Source organism: Camelus ferus, chromosome 15 (assembly GCF_009834535.1).
Source record: "Camelus ferus isolate YT-003-E chromosome 15, BCGSAC_Cfer_1.0, whole genome shotgun sequence".
NCBI lineage: Eukaryota > Metazoa > Chordata > Mammalia > Artiodactyla > Camelidae > Camelus > Camelus ferus.
The window spans coordinates 23,059,087-23,078,471 of record NC_045710.1 but is presented as its reverse complement, the minus strand read 5'-3'; the positions used below and the strand labels follow the sequence as shown (position 1 = coordinate 23,078,471).

The window sequence follows — 19,385 nt, the reverse complement described above, 5'->3', positions numbered from 1 at the left end:
AAATGATGGAAAAGGCACAAGACAAGAATAAAAGCAACACCATGCCAGGTGCTCATCCGATTAAACCCACATCGTCTCTGAGCTTGTCCTTTCCAGCTGCTCCCACCATCCACTCTCCCTCCCTCCCAAGGGCTTACATCTTTCTCGTGCTTTGTGGGGTCTTCTGCGCACTGTCTTCCTCCCTTCCCTCACCAGGCAACCAAATTCTCTCCTGACCCAGGACTGGGGAGAGCCACAGGGAGAACAGAATGACCAATGCAACAAGTAATGGTGACAACGTCAGGAGCCCTTGTTGAGCACCAAGCGCTGGCTGGATGCTCCGCATGGATTCTCTCATTTAATCACGACAACGCTCAACAGTAGGTTCTATAACTGTTCCCATTTTATAGGTGTGGGAAATTAGGCTTAGAGGGGTTAACTATCTTGTCCAACATCACACAGCTGGTTAGTGGCAGAACCAGCGCTCAAACTTAATCTGACTCCAAAGTTAATCACTCTAACCAACAGCCTACGCATCTTCCCATAAGAGCTACTCATTGCAGATACCACCTGATGTACTCATTTATCTTCCCTCAAAACAAATGCAAACATTGATGCTATCTTATCCATTTTACAGATGAGGAAACATTGATATACTAGTGGAGCATATGCAGTATGCCAGGAAATACACATGGATATGTGTGTGTGTGTGTGTGTGTAGATACATGTGCACAGAATTCAGATTATTATTCATATTTTACACATGGGGACCCTGAGACTCAGAATAATTTCCTGGTTGGAAAGTGTCAAAATTTGGATTAGAACTCAAGTCTGCTTGTATCTAGTTTTGACTGCATACTCCACACTGCCAATGAATGGGCCTTTTAATAAGCCCCAAACTGCAGCCCATAAGCACATGTCCCCTCCCAGGTCTGCAGCATCAGGCGTGGTGTATGGAACCAGGTAGAATACGCAGAGAGAACTCATGGGGAAGAAAAGGCGATGGGGGAGGGAGCAGTGGGGAAGTGGGGGTCACAGGCCTGAGCTACTTGGAGACAAAACAGTTTGCTTCCCTGAGGCCCTCAGGAGAAGTCACCACAGTAGGCAGTGGAGGAAGTGGGATGTGTACGAGCAGGGCGCAATTCTAGCAGGAAGAGGAGAGGCCATGTTAGAGCAGGATGGAGAAAGACTTCCCTCCCAGCCTCATGGGAGTCAGAGGGATGGCCTCCTGCTGGAAAGGAGGGCTCCCCTGTCCCCAAAGCCCACTGCCCCTCCTCCAGTCCCACCTAGGCACAGCTCTTCCCCATACTCCCTGGACAAAAGGAAACCTGCTTTTTGTACCACAAAGAAGGCCACGTTATAATCTGCATGGGCCCATTTCTACAAGTTCTGCTCCTGTATCTGTCGTTCTTACCTGGCTCTTGATCAAAACTACACTATTAGGGAAGTTAAGAAAACCCGCCCATCTCTCTGCCAGTGTGTGCAGCGCGTAGTCCATACTGTGTCTGGGGTGATCACCCACCACTTTATTTGTGATCAGAGAAACAAGCCAAGTCCTAGAGGAACACCTTTCCAGGCACAAGATTATAAGCCAAAAAGGACTAAGAAGGATGGAGACCTGGGAAGTCAGAGGAAAAATCTTATCAAGGGATGAAGGAGAATGGGAGTCAAGGGTGAGAGAAAAGCGACAAGCTGGAGAAATGACTGGACCACTACAGGTGGTACCTCATACCTAATCCTTAGTTGAAAGTGAGAGAAACTCATCAGGCAGAACTCTTCTGTGCTAAAATAGTTCTGACTTTCATTCAAAGAGGATGAGATGCAAAGTGAGCTTGGAATGTTAACATAAGCATGGCCATTCTCACACAAGTGAGGTGAGTCATCTGCCTGAAATGCAGCAGTAGAAAGAAGCAGCAGGTTCAAAAGAAGCAGGAAGAAACAGCCTTATATGTGAAAAAGAGACGCCAAAGATGGCACCGTCCTGTGCAGGGAGCCACTTAATAAGAGTGGACACAAGATAGAATTACAGGAGGAATATAAACTAGGGTCCTTCTGGGGTGAGCATTTACCACAATGGCCCAGGCAAGGATGAGGCTTTCTGAAAGCAGACCACAGAACCACAAGCAAGCAATCATAGGGGTAGGGACTTGATCTATCTTTATGTCTGTTGGATTCAGTTTGCTAAAATAGAGTTGCTTATAAATTTTTTTAACATTCCTAGCTAACAATTTCAGTTCTCAGATAGAAGAAGAAGCTGCCATTCTGGATATAACTTTAACCAATGAGAAAGAACTAGTTTCTGGACAGAAATTATAGGAATCTTGGGATAACATGACCATGTCTTTTGGGAGTCTATAATAGCCAGGGCAGAGAGCACTGCACACATTCGAAGGCAATGTAATAATGAAGAATTCCAGTGGAAAGGAAAAGGATAAGACAGCTCTTAAGCCAATGTGGCCACACCGAAAACTTTCTCATGAACTCGTGTGTTTTAAAAAAGACCTATTCATGGGAGATAATGAGGGATGTGTAGTCAAGAATTAATACAAAAACGAACGTTTTCAGGAAGGCTAAAGCCTCAGCTACTGGGAAATCCAAGAAGCAAGAGAGATTGTAAAGGTATTCTGTGAAAGCTTCAGTTTAGAGAGAGAAAGAGAATGGGGTGGGGGAGGAAGGAGAGAGGGAGGGAGGGAGGAGAGAACAAAAGGAGAGAGATAAAAGGAAGAAGGAGGAAGAAGATGAGGAAGGGAAGAACAAGAAGGAACTGACAGGAAGATGGTGTCAGGTTAACAGGCAACAAAAGGTCCAAATTGCCAAATACTCAAATTCCCTCTTCTGGAGCAAGGAAAACAGATTTTGAATTTTAATCGTGCAGCAAAAGAGACCAAGAGGAAAGAGGAGCACACAATAAGTTAGGGAATCAGAAAAATCTAGGCATATAGATTATTTCAAACCTCTGCCCAGACAAATTATATTGTAGAGTACAAAAATGATGTGCAGATATCATCTCAGAGCTACTGGCAGTGTGTTTGAGAAATCATGGAGAATGGGAAAGATGCCAGACACCTTGGGAAATGTTCTAGCTTGCAATATATTGGGGAAAAACCCCAACAGATACTGAAAACTAAAGATCCATAACCTGGATATGATTCTCACCAAAGAGGGTGAGTCCCACTGGCCCCTGTGGTGGTTAAAACACATGGGCTTTTTTCATGAGACATGTTGCAAACTAGAGTCTTCCAACAGAGGATGGTCAATGTGATGAGAAAGTTGGAAGCCAGGCTGTACAAGGGAAGGCTGAGAGGTGAGTACAGCACAGAAATCACACAACTAAGAAAAGAATCAAAGATTTGAAATGTCTGTATAAGAAGCTGTAGAGTCATTTTATGCTGCCTTCAAAACCAGAACTAGAACCAACAGGAGACATTTTAAATAGGCATTTTTTCCTTAATATTTGTAAGTATTTTCTGTCCATTCTTTCATTCGACAAGGGTTTATTGGGCACCTACTTTGTGCCAGATTCCGTGCTAAGCACTGAGGATACATGATAGATCTTGTTCCCACCTTCACTGGACTTAGTCCTACAGAGAAAAACAATAAATAAGTAAGCAAGGAACATAACCACAGATTATAGCAAGGCCAGGAAGGAAAGAACAGGGGAAAGAGAGAGAGTAAAATAAAAGTATCTACTTTAAAGATGGCTTTAGGGAAAGCTTCTCTGAGGAGGTGACAGTTGTGCTGAGAGCTACATGACAACGAGGGTAGAGTTGTGTGAACACTTTGGGGGCAGAGAGAACAGCAGGTGCAAAGGCCCTGAGACTGGAAAGAGCTTGACTTGTTCCCAGAACTGAAAGGAGCCAGGAAGGTAAAATTGGTGAGTGAGAGAGAGGAAAATGTGAGATTGTGAGGCAAGGTGGAAGAGACAGACAGGAATGAGGGATGAGATGTCACAATCCTAAGGAATTTAGAACGTATTCCAAGAGATACAGGAAGCCATTGAACATTTTGAGCCGGAAAGTCACACGATCTGATTGATGTGTGTTTTGAAGGTTATTCCAGCTGCTTGGTAGTAAATGGATCTGTGAGGGGCTGACAGGGAAGCAGAGACAGCATTGAGGAGGCTACTGCAGTACTTAGATTGAGGGTGTACAGTCAAGGTGGAGAGAAGTTCATTTGAATTTTTTTTGAAGTAACATAGACAGAATTTCCTGATGAACTGAATATGGAGTTTGAGGGCTAGGAGGAAAAGTCGTGAGAATGATACAAAGCTGGAATCGGGGGTCAGGCCTTGAGCGGCCACCTGAGCAGAGACTGCAAAATGGGACCTGGAACCGGGCTGGCAGGATGGGCTGGAAAGACTAAGGTTGCATTTGATTCAGTGATGACAACAGAACTCCTGAAAACACATGTCAAGCACCTACTTCCTGCTGTGGGTCTCCCAAAAGCTCCAGAAAACAGGCTTCTGGTTTGGCACAGTTCTTAAACTGCAACCGGTTATACACTTTATCACAAGCACCAATAAATCGTTTCCATGGAAACTTACAGCACTCCTGGTGAAAACAACAAGAAAATTAGCAAAGTCACGTATCTACTTTGCTATATGTACAGACATATTGTATTATTACATATGCTATGTATTATATATGCATACAGCTTATAAAATTGTAGTCCTTTGCTCATAGCTTAAAATGTACAAGGCACTCCTGCTTTCCTGCTTTCAGTGCACATAATACACATTAATACCCAACAGACGCGAATGCCACACATTTTACTAAAGACAGCACAACATTCTCATCCTGCTCATCCTCCTCATCAGGAGAAACTCTCTCTTAAAATGAGAAGTTTTTGAAAGTTAAGACATGAGCCTTTCTCATGTCAGAATGGATCCTCAAACTGAACCCTCTCCGTCCTGTTTCACTCCCAATGATCTCCCTTCCACCTATGAAAAGTTTCCTCCCTCCAAGTATCATAAATATTGGACACTACCAGCCGTGCACAAGAATTTAAGTGTGGAAAGGATTCTTCGCTGGAATATATCAATCTTTAAAAGAGAACCAGGCCCTAACCACAGATAACTGTTGAGACTAGATCTGTGGGGCTGTCAGCCGCTGATACCACATCTGTCTGGCAACACTTAAACATTAGGGTTGTAAACTCCAGATCACAAACAGCGGAGCCTCAGCCACACCAAAGAAGCGATCCGTAGCTAGGCCACCTAAAATACCACTGACAGAATTAGGTTTATGTGGGAACCTAACCCTGGATCCCTTTCTCAACACTAAATTCACTTTGACATCTAATACTCTTTGTTGGAGAGGAAGAGAGGAGAGAAATACAAGGCACAAAGCTGGCCAGCAGGTGTGATTTTACATGTTTCTTATTCAGGGGCCCAGGCTGCGGTTTCCACTCCAATAGGGTGTTTTGTCTAACTGTCTGGGCTGTAAAGGGTGTTGTCCCACAAACGATTTGTCACACCACGAGAGCTGCATATCTGGGGACAGAGACAGCCCATACCACATGGCAGAAGGCACTTCTCTTGTCAATTATTGTTCTCGGTGGCAGGTGATTTCTCTGACGGGATGTCATGATCTCGTCAGGACTCTGAGTCTATTGCGTGCTGGGTGATAACCTCCACCAGGCAAAGTCGGCCAGGAAGACACGGCTGTTAAAACCAAAGAGAATAAATGGCTAAAGAACTTTCACACAGTAGCAACTGCTGGATGGTTCTTTGGAGAAAATAATGTTTGAAAAAGACAGATTTTACTACCAGATGCTGGTTTTGGCATAGATGACCTTAATGAGGTTAAGGGTAGGTCTTAAAAATCTCTACTTTAGATTTTTTTTTCCCATTCAACATTTGTTTTATCCAGCTGTACCAATGAGATATCTTCATAGAAAAGTACACAATTTAAAAGATAATGGAGTCGGCCAGCCAGTTGAATAAAATATTGCAAAACTGCAGCATCAATGAAGCATCCCGCAGAAGGAGTCAACTCAGTCAGGAGTGGGCATCTGGGAGAGCTTCTCTTCTTAAAAATCATCCTGTGGGCATCTGCTCGTTTTTATCCACAAGAGAAAAAATAATTTTGATGCAATCATCAATATGAGAGAGAAGCCCAGGCAGAAATTCGGACCTGCCCTGCGGAGAAGTGGTGGAGGGTAGAAAAAGAAGACGGGAGTGTGGAGGGGAAACTCTGAAAAGTACTCAGAGAATCGGAGAATTGTAATAGGGAAGGATGGAAGAAAAACAGCTTGGGCCCCTCTGGGAACTCTCTTTTCCTGAGACATAAAACCCTTCTGGTTTCCCCTTGTCTGGAATCACAGTCCACAACACCAGAAACAGTATGTTCTTATTTTCCGTTGTGAAAAGACAAACAACCATGAAAACAATTTTAGGGTAGTTTTCATAGAGAGGAGGGAAGATTTTCTTTGCACCAAATTAATTAGGCTATGGGAGGAAGGGACAAATGCAAGGGGGAGGGGCACCAGCAGTGACAAATGTTCCCAGGAGTCCCACCAACGACTGGCTCTCAGTCATGGCCACCTGTGCCCCATCCTTCGGCTTCCGTAAGAGTGGTAAAGACTGGGTCTGCCCTAGAGTTGATTCAATTGAGCAGATCTGGATTGAATATTTATGACAGTCTTTCTGCAGATTCAGAGAACTACGTGGCCTAGGCAGATTTTCTAAGGCAGCGCCGGCACTTTGATCTTCTGGAAGCTCTGACATCTGTTCTTTTCGTCTGTGCATTCATACGCTTGTAGCAAAGCTCAGAGCAAAACCATGGAACAGCAATCTGAGGCCCTCTAAGCTTGTCCAAAACTAACAAGAGTGGAGATTTACACTTATTGAGATAATAGCATCTCACTAATGCAAGCCAAGAGGCCACCAGCCCATTTGGATTGTAAAATATTCTATGTGCTGTGGAACAGAAATACTGTTTTAGAAACAAATTCTAAGTTTCCCCAGAATAGCTGGCCCTAGAGTGCAGTATTACGGCCCAAGTTATGAGGGCTCTTAGCCCCTACACAGGACTTTAGTCATCATCTCCTCAAAGGTTCTCCCTAGTTAACCAAGGGGTGCTAGGGTAGCAGGGCCTCATGACTCAGGAACAAGGCCCCCCTCCCTCACTGGCTGCAGTCTAAAGCTACTGTGAGTACTGGGCTCATAAAGACAGCCCACCCTGCAAGGCCTGGCTCTCCTCTGCGGTGACATTTCTGAGCCCTTGGGATGCTAGAACTAGTCCACGGATCGGGAGGCTAGCATGGCCCACACGCCAAGTCTTGTGGATCAGGCTGAAAGGCCACTTGCTTGACTCCACTCCTCTAAGGTCTTCCATGAACACAGCTCCTGCAGCTTCTGAACTGACTGCCTTCGTGCGGAATGTGCTTCCTGGCTGGCCTGCCAGCCCACCCATCTCACTCTCTCCCACTGCCCTCTGGCTCTCCTAGGCCTTTCCACTTGTGAGCCCTTCATCTAACCAGGGGGTTGGCTTCTGGTGGAATTACAGGTGCCACAGCAAGTTATGGAGAAGAGGGATGGGTCCCCCTCTGGGAGGACTCATCTTCTCCATGTGAGCATTCCCCTCCCAGATTCTTGCAAGACTGATGGCTCACTCTGGGTGAGACTCATGGAGTTAAAGCCTTCACCATGTACATGTAGATGGGAAGGGGCGAGCAGGAGCTGGAAGACATGGCTCTGCGCCCATCTTAGTCATCACTGGCTGGCTGACTTGCAGCGGCCACCTCACCAAAATCAGAGTCCCACCCAGTGGACGCCGAGGGAGCCACTGAGCTCTAAATGCCTGAAGGATGTGACGTTGTGAGGGAAAACAGAATCAGTTTCCTATCTTTTGATGAGAAAGTTTTATACTTGTCAGGAAAGGAATTATTATTTTCCAAGTCAGGAAAACTTTTACAGCCATTAAAATAAACCCAAGAACCTAAGAGAAATGAAAACAGGACCACACAAAACCTTGTACATAAGTGCTCATAGCAGCATTCCTCATAGCAGCCAAAAAAGTGGAAACAACCCAAGTGTCCATCAATTGATGAATGTATAAGCAAAATGCAGTATACCCTTATGATGGAATATAATTTGGCAATAAAAAGTAATGAACAACTGATATGTGGTACAACGTGGATGAACCTTGAAAAACATTATGCTAAATGAAAGAAGCCAGCCACACACACACACACACACACACACACACACACACACACACACACACACACACACACACACACACACAGAAGCTTCATACAAAAGGCCACATACTGTATGATTCCATTTAAATGAGATACCCAGAATAAGCAAATCCATAGACAGAAAGTAGCTTAATGGTTGCCAGGAGCTGTGGAAAAGAGGGCATGGGGAATAAATGCTAATACATAAGGCGCTTTTTCAGTTTCATTGTCCAGTGTGTATAGATCATATTTTGTTTACTCATCACTGATGGACATTTGGGTTATTTCTACTTTGGGGTTATTACTAATAATGCTGTTCTGACATATTCATGGACAAGTTTTGTATAAACATATATCTGCAGTTCTCTTGGGTCTATACCTAGGGGTGGAATTTCTGGGTCAGATGGCAACTGTACGTTTAACATTTTGAGGAACAGCCAATCTTTTTTTCACAATGGCTGCACCATTTTATAGTCCCAGCAGCATGAGGGCTCCATACTCCCCATCCAGCCAGCATTTGTTACTCTCCATTAAAAAATGTTTTCTAATCACAGTGTCTTAGTGGGTCTGAAATGGTCCCTCATGTGATTTGACTTACATTTCCTTGATGGCTAAGATTCAGAGCATCTTTTCACGTGCTTATTGGCCATTAATGTATTGGAGAAATGTTTATTCACATCCTGTGCCCATTTTTAAATTTGGTTATTTTTCTGTTTATTGTTTAATTGTAAGAGTCTTTTACATATTCTGAATATTAGACCCTTAACAGATATGAGATTGCAAATATTTTCTCACAATCTGTAGACTGCCTTTTCACTTTCTTGATAGTGTCCTTTGACCTACATAAGTTTTAAATTTTGATAAAGTCTGATTTATCTTTTTTCCCCTCTGATTATCTATGCTTTTGGTATCATGTCTAAGTAATCATTGCTAAATCCGAGGTCATGAATATTTACATCTATGTTTTCTTCTAAAAGTTTTATAATTTTAGCTCTTACACTTAGAGCTTTGATCCATTTTGGATTAGTTTTCATGTATGGTGTGAGGTAGGGTTCAGGGGACTCATTTGGTTTTACATGGATAAGCACCGTTTGTTGAGAGAACTATTCTTTCTCCATTGAACAGTCTTGATACTCTGGTTGAAAACAATTGGCCATAGATGTATGAGGTTTTTTCTGGGATCTCAATTCGATTCCATTGGTCTATATGCTTATCCTCTGCCGGTACTACACTCTTAATTAATGTAGCTTTGTAGTAAGTTTTGAAATGGGAAATAGGAGTTAGCTTTGTCCTTTTTCAAGATTGCTTGGGCTATTCTAAAACTTTTGCTGCACCTTGCATCCATACTGTGAAATGGTGTTCTCTCTCTGATGCGCCATTAAAGAGAATTAAAGAGAGCAAACAACGCCAAAGTGGCTTTGTCTTTATACTCTCCTTTCTCTGCGTTGGTTATGCTACCCCATTTTAAAATACAAAAGGATCCTTCTCTTTCTCTACATTTCACTTCACTAGCCCCATGGACTTGTACAGTATTTCTCTATTTGTAAAACCCAGAATGCATGTCCATATACACATGGTAAAAGGCACCTCTATTCCCTTTGTGCCAATGTCACGCTTCCTGGGCAAATTCTGCGGTGATTCTAAAAGGCTGGAATCCCTTAGAGTCTTGCATCTCTCATAAAGAACAAGTTCAGTTTGGGGGCCAATTATTTCTGTTTGGGGTTAATGTCGTTAACAAGTTGAACTCTTTCTAAAGAATTAAAACAAACAGTGTACAGCAGTTACAAAGGGAGAGAGAAGAAAATCTATTTTAAGAGTCAGAGGCGATGTACCTTTCTGGGAAAAAAAAAAAAAGTTGCCTTTTTTTTTTTCTATTTGAAATCAAACAGAAATACAGTTCTTCAACTATCTACTGTTCACAGATAAACTGTTGTATTGTCACAGACCCTGGCAACAACTGCATATTTTAATGAGGTGGTTGGCAGAAGCATTTAATGCTACCACCCTTCTTGTTTCTGATAAATATATTTTGCTACACTAAGTCAAACAAGGGTTTGCAAGAAGGCTTCAGAAAGGCATACAGCAGCATAGATGATCTGCTCAAGGGGCACAAGCAGCACTGGGCGGCTCTCCGGGAAGTTCTAAGTTTAACAGGTATATTGGGGACAAGAGAGTTCTTCTAAGGGCCTTTTCCTGCTTTAATTGGCTGGCTTAGAACATGCCCGAAGGCCCTCAGCAGCCCCCACAAGAGCAAAACACAAGCCCAGGCAAACCGGCTGCTTCAGCTACTCCCTGAATCCTTCCATCCTTGACTGCAGAACTTCTCCTCCATGAAAGGAAGAAATCAAATTCTGGACGCAAGAACTGTATTAAAGAGGCCCTGACTCTGGGCAGCTGTGAATCCTTTATCCCTTTTATTCTACATAACAGGAACAGCTCTGGAGAAATTCGCAGAGATGAAAATAATTTCAGCTGAGGAACTTCAATTGGGAGTGACTGGATGTGTTCCGCTGAAGACAGAAAACATTATGAGATCCAGCAAATCCATAAAGCCGTAACTGCCATGGGAGAGATGCGTGAGATTAAAAAGTAGCACCGCTTTAATTTGGAAATATATTCTTCAAATACCAAGCCAAGTGCAAACAGCAGAGACTAGCATGAGATGGGGAATTAAGTATTGTGACCTAATCCTTGAAAGTCAAAACAAAACAAAACAAAACAGAACAAAACAAAACAAAACAACAATGCTATAGTTGCAACCCCAGGTGCAAGGTTAGGGCTGATTTAGAGAAAAAAAAATTGTATTTTTAGATTTTGTTTCATAGGATATCCAATAATATGGCAAACACTGGGATCAAATTTGATGACAAATAATGCTGGCCGTGAGAAGCAGCAGGTGGTGTGATGCTAAGCATGTTTGGGGTGTGTCTCATTATTGAAATATTCTCAAACAGTGAAGAGAGGCCAGTGGAGGCGCTGGCCATGCACGGCTTCACAGCAGCTGTGTAGACCTCGGGTCTGCTGCTCTGTGTCCACGGAAACTTCTCTGCCTGAGTTTTTTTAGGATCCTCTTTCTTCCTCCCAGCTTTGACTGCACCCCAGGGCTTCTTCCAAGTGTGGGAGTGGGTCTCCCTCAGAGATGGGAGCCCGCGATCCTAACGGCCTCGTCCCTCCTCTGCTTCCGCCTGACCTTCAGCCGCGAAATTTTTCCTCAGGAGTTTGCCTTTCTTCATCCTTTTGAAAATCACCCCCCCTGGAGACAAGGTCAAAGGAGCCTGACCCCCTGAAAACCATTCTGCTTGGGAACGCCCTTCACCTGAGGATGGTGATCACTGGGGCACCCGAAATAGCTGGTGATTCCTCATCTCCACAGGGGGACATCGGCCTGAAATGGACTGACATTACAGGCAGCTTCTTAGTTCAACATAAAACAAGGGCACCCTAACAACAGCCACGCAAGTGCTCTAATGTTACACAGAGAGGATTCTATAACTTCTCTCCAAGTCACTGACATGTGGTAAAGGGGCCTATGAAGTATACAAGTCTGGGAAGACACATGGAAGGTCTAGAGCTGTGCCAGCCAATATGGTAGCCATGCCACCTGCGGCTGCTGCACACTCGAAATGTGGCCAGGGTCCCTGAGGGATGGAATTTCAAATTTTATTTCATTTCAATTCATTTAAATCTTCAATTTAAAAAGGAACGCAGTGTATAGTATTTTTCTGCAGGACACAACTTTATTGTTTTGATAGGGCTACTTTTGATTTATATCATGGAGATTATCAGTGTCGCAGTGCACATATCAGCACGTGTATTACTTCTAGTCTTTATTCTTAATTTTTAAGATATCAGTTACAGGTTGAAATGATAATCTTTTTGATATAATGGTTTAAATGAAATACACTGTTAAAATTGATTTCCCCTCTTTCTTTTTCCCCTCTAATGTGGCCACTGGGAAGTTTAACATTATATATGTAACTTGTGTTATATTTTAATCAGATGGGACTAGTGTATCAGACAACTGATGTCTTCGGATATGGAAACAACAAAGTTGTGGCACACTTGGGAAGGAGAGAGGGTTGGGTGAGGGGTTATAATGCCATTATTTCTTTGGTTTTTATCCAAGGATAATTTCTTTCAAACAACTGGGAAAATGGAAAATGTTTAAGGTTTGCATTTTTTTATTGTGTGACAACAGTGTTTAAAATTTTTCATATATTGCCAACTGGCCCTCTGCCCCTAAAATCAGTTCTAAAGTTAAGGAATAGAAGGACTTTGTATACAATGGTCCAGGGCAGGATTGTCTGACATGTGGCCTCATGTGGCGTTATTTCAAGGGTCCACGAATCCATGTGGGCCAAGCAGTGTCTGGAGACTGAATAAACAGCCTCTGGCTACTGGCATTACAGTCTTTCAAAAGGGTAGGCATTGCCGTGATTAATAAAACGTAAGTTCACTTTAACATGTTACCAAATTCAGAGTAGTTAAGGGGTCATCATATATTTCTGCAATCAAAAGACCCTAAAAGTCAGGTGCTTTTACCTGAAGTGTTGGATCTTTGCTAGCTCATTCGATGTCTTTGTACAAATTAGAGCAAGGCATGTCAGGGATTCAAGCCCCAACTATTCCCTAAGGGTGTGACCTGCATTATAATTTGCCACAGCCCTGATATATTTTGATATTCAAAAAGTTCTTCAAACTTGAAAAGGCTAAATTGTATCCTGGAGAATACTGCAGACAAAAAAAATGTTGCCCGTCATTTCAGTTTAATAATGAATGTTGCCTGGCATCAAGCATAAGCCACTGCAGCTGCCCCAATGGTGTGCCCTGAGGGGAGTTCAGGATGGAGAAAAAACAGGATACTGGCTCCAGATAGCTAACTAAGATGCTTATCAAAGAAAAAACCTCAATAGGGTTTTTAAGCCTAAAATCGTTGAGATGTCTATTTTTTGTGATTAGCAGTAATCTTTTAATGCTTGACTATATACTTTTTTCCTAGCAAAAACTCACACATACCCTGGCTCCTCCCTTACGTCTTTGGAACAGTCTCCATGGAGCTATCTGAGAGGCTGCCTCCCGGGCTATAGTCCTCAGTAAGGCCCCTGAATAAAACATGACTCTCAGCTTTTAGCTTGTGTGTTGTTGTTGTTGTTGTTCTTGTTTTCTTAGTTGACAGTACCCAACAAATAAGAAATGGATGCTCCACCTCCCAGGACCCTGCCTTTGCCACTGTCCTGAGTCAGTGTCCTTGCTTTTGACCTGGAGGCTAGTGAGGTCTGCCCTTGTGGGCTCAGCCAGGTCTCAGGAAGAGGGTGGGCCCACTGCTGGCATTCACATCACCTATCCCCGTGGAGGCTGGAAATGGGAGCCTCTGGTCCCATTGCCCCAAAGGTTCTAGAAGGAGCAAAGTAAAAGTTGGAAGGAAGCTGCAATCAGGATCCTCTGACCTTTAATCTAGGAATTCACAGTGGAGTGAAAAATAGGCTATGTCTTCAAAATACGTTAAAATTTATTTAAATTTAGAGAACATGGTTTCTCAGCCTCAGCACTCCTGACATTCTGAGAACTCTTCGTTGTGGGCTGTCCTGTGCATTAGGATGCTTAGCAGACTCCTGGCCTGTGTCCACTAGATGCTGGTAGAGTCCCCTCCCGGTTGCGACAATCAAAAACGTCTCCAGACACTGTCAAATGTCTCCTGAACAGGAAAACTGCCCCAGTGGAGACTCATTGATTTAGAATATCAAAACATTTGTGGTATTAGCTTATTTTCGTAATTTTCATGATTTAACTTTTTATAGCTGTGAGTACATGGACTTCGGAATCTGGCATATCTAGATCCAAATCCTGGCCTACACATTACTAGCTGTGTGACCTGGGGCGAGTTACTGAACATCTCTGCTCCTTAATTTCCTCACCCATAAAATGGGGCGATAACCATGCTGCACTCGTAGAGATGTTGTGAGGGTTAATAAGACAAAGTTCTTAGTTAGTGACGATGACTATCAGCCAGTACACTCCCGGGCCCCCTTTTGTACTGGCCTAATGCCGGGTGTCTGCGGATTTACTCTAACGTCAAGGCGGCCTCTGGTTTCTGTGTCAGTGTGGCAGCGAAGAACCTCTGAAGTCCGAGAACCAGGGTTCAGACTCCAGGTGCGCTCTGGACTGAGTCACTAAACCTCTGAAACCACAGTCTTTCATCTATTTTTTAAAGAGAGAGAGGGAGGGATAATGAAAGACTCTCCCTTGCAGGGCTGTTGTGGGGATGAAAAGACGTATCCAGAGACTGAGCTTATTAATCATTGTTAGGTGGTGCGAGGCTACACGTGAATGCAGGGAAAAGCAAAGGAAGATGTTTTATGAAATTTCCCCCAAATCATTTTCAACCTTCCTGCCCCACAGCTGACCCACCCCACCCAGCCCAAGGAAATCTGCTCAAACCCCAAGAGCCCTCATACCTCATTTTGTGGACGTCTAAGGGCATCACTCCCGTTCCTCGTGGCTACCTCTGGGGGCTCCTCTTCCTGTTCCTAGAAGTGCTCCTCAGTCTCCCGGGCTGCGCTGTTTCCAAGTCCGCTCCGACGACTCCTGGGCTCTCACCGTGATGAAGCCAGACTTCTTCACGCCACGTCACACTGACGTGGACGCAGTGTCCTCCCCTCGCCAGCACTGCAGTCTCTGATTTGGCCACAGGTTCTCTGCTGAGCCTCAGTTTCCTCACCTGTAAAATGAGGCAGTTCAAGCAACCCTTTCTCCAGGAAGTGTGGCCTCACTCGGGGCAGCAGGTGCTCCTCACCTGCCATGCTGGGCATTTCTCTGTCCCTGTAAGTCCACCTCCCTTTAAACCCATTTCCTTACTAAACCATGAGCTCCCTTACATCAAAGACTGTCCTGTTCACATTTATATCCCAGACGTAACTCCTGCCACAAGGCAAATCCTCAACAAACGTTTGTTAAATGAATGAGTGGGAGACAGTGGGAGATATTATCACTGGTCCAAAGCTCTAAGTGGGACGAGCTGGGGTTTTTTTCCCTTCTCACCCTTCTACTTGCCTTCACTTACCAGTTATTTGCTGGGAATACATCTTTTATAAGGTTAAGCAGAGATAGACACTAGGTTAGCATAGTAACTCATGGCTGCCAAGCTATGACAAGTGGTTAATATTTGCAAGATAAATGTGAGTGGAGTTGGGGATTTTAGTTTCTCTGGAGAAAATCTCAAGATTTGATTGCTGTCCCTTCAGAATGAAAGCACCCAGCTGAGCACCGAGGACCCTGAGAAGGGAGGTCCGAGGGCAGAGGGGGCGTGGGTGAGGAGGGAAATCCCAGTAAACCTCCAGGGTGGCCTCCGACAGGACCCTGGTGGGAAAGGAAGCAAGAGTCTGTACCACCCTCTGGGCTCCATGAGTCTTCGTAGGCACCTAAGAGTAAGATTTTCTTTCTGGAAGTCCCTGTCCCTGGAGCCTCCCACTCTCACTCCCAACAAAATAACTTGTCTAAGTAAGAGATTACATTAACAAAAAGGGCAAAGTTTATACTGTAATTTATCTGCTATGATTCAGAACTAGCAGCTGTCCTTTTGGGCTATCCATACAGTGAAGGTTTGATGGATACTCTCCAATCCAGGAGACCACAGTTCCAGCCCCATCAGCAGGACTTACAGCCAGGTCCCAATCTCAGATGTCTGGGTCCCCGTCTCCTCCCAACTTGCAAAAACGAGGTTTATGACTTCACTGTCGGTCAACTAGATAGACTAAACCATCACGGTGTTGGTTCCCCAGTAAGGACAGCCGAGTAAGAAAAAGATCCTAATGTGAACCCTGCCAATAATTTGCAATGTGACCTTTTTCAAGTCACAACTTTCCTAGATTTCAATTTTCTGACCTGTTCGGGGGAACTATTACCACTAGTTATACTGAGTCCACAGGGATGTTGTTGAGATAAAATGAGACATTAGATTTAAAAACATGTCAAAATGGTTAGGTGTTCTGCGCCTTCAAGAGACTTTTGTTACCAATTTGTTAAATAACTAGTGTGTGAAGGTTTCCGTTCATTCTGTGGACTAAGCGTGGAACTGAGGCAGCTGCTGGATGTTAGTGGGGAACCAAGAGGGTGGAATATGAAATGAGAAAGATGTGTTTCCTGGCCTCGAGCGTCTCCGTGTCCCAGGGGAGATAAAAGCACACACAGCAATAAGTCTCAGGCAGAATGTGTTAAACACCGGAGAAAACAGATAAAGTGTTTCTGGGGGCAGCTTTCTTCTAACCACGCAGACCATTGTCATCCACAGCCAGCAAACACCAATCTCCAGGGAAGCCAGAGGAGGGACATGGATTTGGGGCGGTAAGGTCTATTTGCTACAGTTTTTAATTCTGATGTGAGTTGAATCCAAAGTTAGACTAGTTGAGCGAGACGGTTTTGCAGCTGTTTGGACAACACCATGGCCAGAAGGTCTAATTCAAAAAATTAAAAAAAAAAAAACAACAAAAAACCATTTGTCAAGCAGAGATGAAAGTCAGCAGCAACAAGCCCATCACGGAGACACGAGGTGCTACCCAAGGAACATTCAGTGAGGCTTTTCCAGGCTGGACTCAAACACACATCTGCATAAAATGTAAAACAGAGAATGTGTTCAAGGGCTGGGAGCTGAAGGGAACAAGGAAAGAACATTTGGGAAAAGTGCAGCAGCTGCTTTCAAAATAGCCTTTCCTCTGAGCCCCAAGGGAGACGGGAGAGAAAGTACGGCTCGTCTGCTCCAGTGCTTGGCACTCACTCGGCCTCCAGAGCACCCACGGTCCTTGGGACGACCCGGGGCTCCAGTGGAGACCGGTGAAGTGGAAGACTCCCTACTCTTCTGCCACAAGTCCTGGTCACATCCCAGTCCTTTCAGACACAGGCTTCTCAACCATTTCCTGCCGATCAAAAGAGGACGTCAGGCTGGGACATCTCGGTCAGGAATTTTATTCCCTAAGTTTCTCCCTGAGTTTTCCTTTGCTCAGTTTGACTCTTTAATTTTGATCTAGTCTCCGAAGGCGGCCCTAAACCAGCTCCCTCTCAGGTACGACCAGGACCATTTACGGATGGAAGTCTAATGCATCCCTTGATTGTCAGTCAAGTTATTAGCAGGGATGGATACATCATAAATGTCCACTGTGGGACATTCATAAAACCAAACACATACATAGTTCTTTCCAACATTCCTTCAGTTATTTTAAGGAAACACTCTTTTGTTCTAAAGTAGTGTGTCAGCTGGGACCCACCCGTCCACACAGCTTTGGAAGCACATCCTTTAGGCCTGTGTTACTCTCTTCCTCACCCTCTCATGTGTACTGCCTGTTCCACAAAGCTTGCTTCCACAAGTGCCTAGAACACTGACAGTGATGGCACTGAAACCCCAGACTTGTAATTCTGACTGAAAGAAAGAGCCCCAGTTTTTGCCATATTAGTTCCGATGGCCTCCTGTAACAAATTCTCACAAACTTGGCGGCTGAGAGGTCAGAATCTAAAATCAGTTTGCTGGGCCAAGGTCCAGGTGTTGGCAGGGCCGGACTCCCCTGGGGGCTCTGGGGGAGACTCTTTTTTCTCCACCTTTTCCAGTTTCCAGAGTTGCATTCTTTGGCTTGTGGCCTCTTGTTCCATCTCCAAAGCCAGCAGTGTAGCATCACAGTGCAAGGCCATATTTCCTTCTTCTACCGAGTCAGATCTCCATTTCCCTCTTATAAAGACGCTTGGGACTGCATTTACAGGCCACCCAGGTAACCCAGGATAATCTCCCCACCTCAGTATCCTTAACTGAATCATATTTGCAGCCTCTTCTGACAAGGTAACAGCCATAAATTGCACGGATTAGGACTGAGGTATCTTTGGGGCCATTACTCACTCGACCACACTGTGGCAGATGCACCCGCCCTCTGCCATGGATCTGAAATGTTGTTCAAGAAAGGCGACGCATCCCTGGTGCCTGCTGCATATCATGGATCTAGGATGACCCACTGTCATGTAATTGAGAAAAAAAAAAAGTAAAAATCTAATCATAATCAGGGCAGAAAGCCCTTTGGTGTTCATTACAGTGGGGCCTCACTAAAAAATCAAAGAAACAGAGCCCTTCATTTAAGCATCCCAGGTGTCTAGGTTTGGAGGCACCAGGGGAAGAACATGGAAGCGTCATGAGAAAAGACCACACTCCAGGCTCACTCCTAACACATGCAAGGACCATGCAAGAGCACAGACAGAAGCCCACACTGCATGTGTCTAGAATATCAAAAAGTACAAGCCAAGATAACATAAAAGGAAGTGAAATATGTTTTCTCTTACACTGACCAGCAGACCTTCACAGTGACACAGAAGCCATACTTGAATCAAGGAAACCTGGGTTTCCGCTGTTTGGTCAGGAAGCTCTGCGAGGGCATGGGGGGAGAGAGCCATGGCCTCCAGCCCCTCCTCTGCCCCCACCTCCTGCCACCACTTCGAGGGGCTCCATCACCTTAGGACACTCCAGCCCACACGGCCTAAGCTCCATCCTCACTTCCCCATAAAAAGCTGCCCGTCGGCCACCCCCAGGCCCAAGGTCAGTGCATCAGTGGCGCTACCTGCCCTCAGATGGGCAGACAGAGCAAGAGGATGGGGCAGGCCCTCGGAGCTGCCTTAGGGACTTTTGTGCAGAGAACTCGGGGTTCTAGTCATCCAGATCATGAGCTGGAACCATGCTTCTCTGCTGAAGCACTATTTTTGTTGTGTTTTTAAAGTGTCCTCTCCACTACAGACCAACACTTCTATAAAATACAACTTAAATGACTGAGAAGTGTCAAATTGCCATAGAAAGTACTGAACATTGATTTAGCTCACTGTGGACCAGTGGCAAACAGACCATACTTGGTGCATCACTAGACTAAAAGATGAACGTGAGTGAATTCGTGTTCTCATGTCACTACAAATACTGATACTGATGACCTGGTAGTTTCCAGGGGTCAAGAGTCCAGCCATGGTTTAGCTGGGTCTTCTGCTCTGGGTCCCACCAGGCTGCAATGAAGGTGCCAGCCAGAGATGGGGTCTCATCTGAGGCTCAGGGTCCTCTTCCAAGCTCACTGGTTGCTGGCTGAATTTAGTTCCTTGTAGCTGTAACTATCAGCAACTTGCTTCTTCAAGGCCAGCAGGAGAATCTCTCTTGTCAGGAAAGGCTCAGTTCCTCTTTTAAGGGATTTGACCAATCAAGTCAGGCCCAGCAG

At 44.6% G+C, this 19,385-nt stretch overlaps 1 long non-coding RNA gene across 1 annotated transcript in view; it reads right to left on the bottom strand.

The window, feature by feature from the left end:
* LOC116668930 overlaps positions 1 to 19,385 on the bottom strand; it is a 42,915-nt gene that overhangs the window by 8,583 nt on the left and 14,947 nt on the right. The window contains exon 2 of the long non-coding RNA XR_004326227.1: positions 14,619 to 14,881. This is a non-coding gene — a long non-coding RNA (uncharacterized LOC116668930). The remainder of the gene's footprint in view (positions 1 to 14,618; positions 14,882 to 19,385) is intronic.